The 5,573-nt window shown below is 53.5% G+C and overlaps 1 protein-coding gene across 1 annotated transcript in view; it reads left to right on the top strand.

Annotated features, from left to right (window-relative positions):
- Positions 1–5,573, top strand: part of LOC135819228 (solute carrier family 12 member 2-like) — a gene marked incomplete in the record, with an annotated part of 47,347 nt that overhangs the window by 7,648 nt on the left and 34,126 nt on the right.

The following is a 5,573-nucleotide window of genomic DNA, read 5'->3' as shown; positions in this document are numbered from 1 at the left end:
CTCCCTTCTCCAGGGACAGGGAAACTACTCGAGCAAGTCGAGTAACGATGGTATGTTTCTCCCCTGCAAGAAATTTATTCTACTTGAAAGTTTGTAGAACTGAACGATGAAAACACATCCTGCAGTGATCACGAGTCCTTGAAAAAGTCCCGCGCCATTACTCCCATGTCCCCGGCCCCGTGACGTAACACTTGCTTGAGTTCCTTCAAAAAAAGCCTTTCAAAAACGCGATTTTAGTCTTTTCAAACGAAGATGTGTTCGCACGTGCACGCTTGGCATGCATGTAGGGTCCTAGCCCTAGCACAACTCTTAAAACGCACACAAATGGCGTAAATCGATAGAGTTGTATTATTACTGTAATATTGACAAAGCAATGAAAGAGAGATAGAAAGGCAACTGCCTTCGATGAAACCAAACTATCTACTGGCCTAAAGCTCTAGGTTGAGAATGTCTTGGCCAGTAAGGAAAAGGGTGTACATGTGTAGTAATGACATAGTACAGTGACAGTGTGTATATGTCCTATATACAGATACGCTACGGTATAAATGCCTGGCGAAATACTAGGATGCATGATGGGATATATGCGTACAATCTGGAATCTGAACCGGAAGTAGCGTACACATTATAATTCCGGGAAATGGCCATAAAAATCAAAGTCACCGCTTATGGAAAACCCAGGAGTGAAAACGGAAAAGTTACAGGTATGGGAACTGCTAAAGTCACCACATTACCCCCCTCCTAGAGCACGACTCCATAGTAAAAAAAGGAAGAAGAAAAAAAATGTGGGTCGTGAGCGACCAGGAATGAGACTGTAGCAGGGACTGCAACACTACTCCAAGACATGTGCCGGCTTGAGGCGGTCAATGGAGACGGTTACCGGCCGACCCTTTACATCCAGCACAAAATATTTGGCAGATCGACGGAGCACAGCAAATGGACCATCGTACGGAGCCTGCAGAGGCCGCCGGACAGCGTCGTTGCGTAGGTATACCCGCTCGGCTGATGCTAAAGCGACTGGTAAATACCCACGTGCGTCGACGTCACGGGTCGGAATCGGCGTGACACTCTGCATCGCATCCTGCAGTCGGCGGAAGTAGTCCGCACCAGTGGATGGGATGTCGGACACCGGGGCGGAGGCACCGAGCAGTTGGCCTGGGAGGGGCAAGGAGGAGCCGTAGACCATCTCGGCCGAACTCAACTGGGTGTCTACCCGGATGGCAGACCGAATGCCGAGCAGAATGACCGGCAGATGGTCGACCCAGAAAGCCGGATCGGGTAGAGCACGGAGCGAGGCCTTGAGCTGGCGATGAAACCGTTCCACCATACCATTGGCCTGAGGATGGTAGGCCGTGGTATGGAGGTGTTGGCAACCCAAGGCCTGCGAGAGGTGGCGGAACAGGATCGACTCGAACTGCGCACCTCGATCAGACGTGATGGTAGACGGGATGCCAAAGCGAGCAATCCATACCGACAACAGGGCCTTGCATACTGATACGGCGGTAATGTCAGCGAGAGGCAGCACTTCAACCCAGCGGGTGCAACGATCAATGCAGGTGAACAGATATGTTGCCGATTGACACGTGGGCAGGGGACCGACCAAATCAACGTGGATGTGGGCGAATCGATCACCCATAGGGATTGGACATACCGGAGCTTTGGTGTGGCGGTGGATCTTAGCACGCTGACAGTCAGAGCAGGCACGGGTCCAGTTGGCGACGTCTGCATTCATGCCAGGCCATACGAAGCGATCCGCGACTAACTTGCGCGAAGCTTTTATTCCCGGATGAGCAAGCTGATGCAATGACTCAAAGGCGCACTGTCGGAAACCGGGCGGCAGGAACGGCCGGGGTTTGCCAGTGGACATGTCGCAAAACTACTGGGAGGGTGGCGGAGGGAAGAGTCACCTCACGGAACTGAAGACTGCAGTCAGGTTGGCCGCGCAGTTGGAGGAGTTCGGCATCCACGGCTTGTGCAGAAGCCAGCGCTGGGAAATCAACTGTCGGCGGTGGGGTGACTGCATGGACGCGCGATTAAGCGTCGGCAACAGGATTGCTGGGACCGGATTCATAGCGGACGTCAGTAGTGAACTCTGAAATGTATCCCAGCTGACGAGCCTCCCGCGGGAATGCTTGGAGGACGGAGAACGAATGGCATGGGTCAGTGATCGGTGATCGGTGAGTACATGGAAGGGACGGCCTTCCAGGTAGTGCTGGAAGTGCCTAATTGCCAAGTAGACAGCCAGCAGTTCACGGCCAAACGTTGCGTAGCGACACTCAGGAGCTGTGAGTTTCTTACTGAAGAAAGCGAGCGGCTGCCATTCCTCGTTCACGAACTGCTGCAAGACGGCACCCACACAAGTGTCCGAGGCATCGCACATCAAATTTAGTGGTGCGGACGGAATGGGATGCGTGAGCATCACAGCTGATGCGATTGCCGACTTAGCAGCGGCGAAGGCAGACTCGGTAGCGTCAGTCCAGGGGAAAGCAGAGGAATACTTAGGTTTACCTGCTAGCATGTCGGTGAGTGGACGAACCAGCTGCACTGCTTGGGGAATAAACCGCCGGTAGTAGTTTACCATGCCAAGGAAACGCCGGAGTTGCCTCAAACTTGTGGGCCGGGAGAACTCGTTAATGGCCGTGACACGATTAAGGGTTGGCTGGATGCCGTCAGCGGAAACAACATGGCTAGGAAACTCCAGTGAGTCGGCAGCAAACACGCACTTACTGGGGTTGATGACGTTTCCGTGATCATGCAACCATTGTAGGACTTGTCGAACATGCTGCCGGTTTGTTTCCAGATCCGGACTGGCGATGAGCGCGTCATCGGTGTACACATCGCAAAATGGTAAATCGCGCAGGATTTGGTCGATGAACCGCTGGAAGGACTGGGCCGCGTTGCGGAGGCCGAACGGCATGCGGGTGAACTCAAATAGCCCAAACGGGGTGATGATTGCTGTCTTAGGAGTATCCTCCTCGGCAACCGGGATCTGATGATACGCACGGATAAGGTCCAGTTTCGTGAAGTAGCGAGCCCCATTCAGATCTGCTGTGAAATCCTGAATATGGGGAATCGGGTATCTATCTGGGACCGTCTTCTGATTCAGTGCACGGTAATCGCCACATGGACGCCAGTCGCCATTAGGTTTAGGTACCATGTGCAGCGGACTGGCCCATGTGGACTGGGATGGCCGAACGATGCCCAAATTCATCATGTGCTGGAACTCACGCTTGGCGACATCAAGACGGTCCGGTGCGAGTCGGCGGGCTTTCGCAAATACTGGAGGTCCACTTGTCTCAATGTGGTGGCTGACGGTGTGCTTGACTGGCTGGTCATACCTGGGTGGCTGGGCGACCTCAGGGATATCCTCCAGTAATGAGGTGAACGCGGATGGTGCAGCAGGGGGTATAGTACTGATCGGTGGCTCAGGTGTGGCCACGCTGATCGAACCCAGAGCGTGCAAACTGGTCACTTCATCCCGCAACTCCTGGTGGGCGATGCTCACTTGCAGGTGAAAATGTCCAAGAAAGTCTGCTCCCAGAATGGGTTACGTTACGTCCGCCACAATGAATACCCATGTAAAATGCCGCCGGAGGCCAAAGTCCAAGGTCAGGGAACGTTGGCCATATGTCCGGATAGTGGTGCCATTGGCTGCATGGAGGGGAGTAAACTGTGCTGATTGACGTATGTCCGCCCTGGTTGGCGGAACAACACTCACAGCAGCTCCTGTATCCACAAGGTATAGAGCACCAGCAATCCGATCTCGGACATGTAGGCGGCTAGAGGTATTCGTACCAGACACTTGCGCCACTAATGTCTGGCTTGCGCGTTTCCCGGCCAATAGCTACAGGTATGGTCGCACTTCAGAGCCTTATCGCCAAACTTAGCATGGTAGCGGCAGAGGTGTGACTTGCGACTATCAGCACGTGCAGGTGAGGCCTGGCGTGAGCGCGCTGTGTACCGCTCAGGCGAGCTGGGTCGGGAGCGCGGACGGGGCGCAGACAACTTGTCCACTGCAGCGGTCAGTGCGGCAACCTGCAGCTGGAGGGCGTCTAACCGTTCCATGTGTTCCTCAGCCACTACTACTGCGGCCACGGGCGGAGGAGCAGAGGAAACTTCCATCACCCTATCTGCCATGGAGGCCAGGCTGGCGAGGTCCATCGTGCTGCTGGCGGAGGCCAACACCATCCTTACTGAGGCAGGTAGACGCTGCAGGAACAGTTCCCGCAGGAAACTATTGTCCAGCGAAGCACCTCCCAAGAGCTGCTGGAGTTTTCGAAGGAACTGGGATGGCTTGCAATCTCCCAGTTCCACGTCAGACAGGAGCTTGCGTAGCCTGGCTTGCTCGGAAATCTCGGTCCTTTTGATCAGCTGATCCTTTATCGTCGTGTACGGATTCAAGGCAGGAGGACGTAACACGAGATCTCTGATTTCCTGCACAAACTCAGGGGCCAAGGCGCTGACAACGTGGTCGAACTTAGTCCGCTCGGTCCGGATCTGCCGCGTATTGAACATCGCCTCAGCTTGGGCAAACCAAATGTGGGGGTCGTGGGGCCAGAACGGTGTCAGCTTGATGGCAACGGCATGAACGGCTGCTGGTTGCACTTGGTCTGTGTTCTGGCCAGGGCGTGGGCGCTGCTGTGCCGACAGAGACATAGAAAGTGCGTTAGCTCGGCCAAGGCCCGCACCTGTACCGCGTTGTGGGGTGACAGGACTCGACATGTTCAGATGGTGTGGACGGTACTGTGATATAGACGATGACAGACTCGATCCAGAACTACGAACGCGATCCGCGCACAAACGCAACACTGCAAAAAAATAGAACGGGGTCACCAATGTAGGGTCCTAGCCCTAGCACAACTCTTAAAACGCACACAAATGGCGTAAATCGATAGAGTTGTATTATTACTGTAATATTGACAAAGCAATGAAAGAGAGATAGAAAGGCAACTGCCTTCGATGAAACCAAACTATCTACTGGCCTAAAGCTCTAGGTTGAGAATGTCTTGGCCAGTAAGGAAAAGGGTGTACATGTGTAGTACTGACATAGTACAGTGACAGTGTGTATATGTCCTATATACAGATACACTACGGTATACATGCCTGGCGAAATACTAGGATGCATGATGGGATATATGCGTACAATCTGGAATCTGAACCAGAAGTAGCGTACACATTATAATTCCGCGAAATGGCCATAAAAATCAAAGTCACCGTTTATGGAAAACCCAGGAGTGAAAACGGAAAGGTTACAGGTATGGGAACTGCTAAAGTCACCACAGGTGTGTCAACCCGAGCAGATGCAACGGCAGTCACAATAGCCTCGTGTGTGATTCCACATGTGTGCCGCACTGGCTCACCTCTTCTTGTGCATTGTCGGATGTCTGCCTGTTTTGTTTTCTATCTGTGCATGTGCATGTGTGTGTGTGTGTGTGTGTGTGTGTGTGTGTGTGTGTGTGTGTGTGTCTCTCTCTCTCTCTCTCTCTCTCTCTCTCTCTCTCTCTCTCTCTCTCTCTCTCTCTCTCTCTCTCTCTCTCTCCCTCCCTCCCTCCCTCCCTCCCTCCCTCCCTCCCTCT

Source organism: Sycon ciliatum, chromosome 6 (genome assembly GCF_964019385.1).
Source record: "Sycon ciliatum chromosome 6, ocSycCili1.1, whole genome shotgun sequence".
NCBI classification, from domain to species: domain Eukaryota; kingdom Metazoa; phylum Porifera; class Calcarea; order Leucosolenida; family Sycettidae; genus Sycon; species Sycon ciliatum.
The sequence above is the reverse complement of the archived record's forward strand: the minus strand, read 5'-3'. Positions and strand labels throughout refer to the sequence as shown.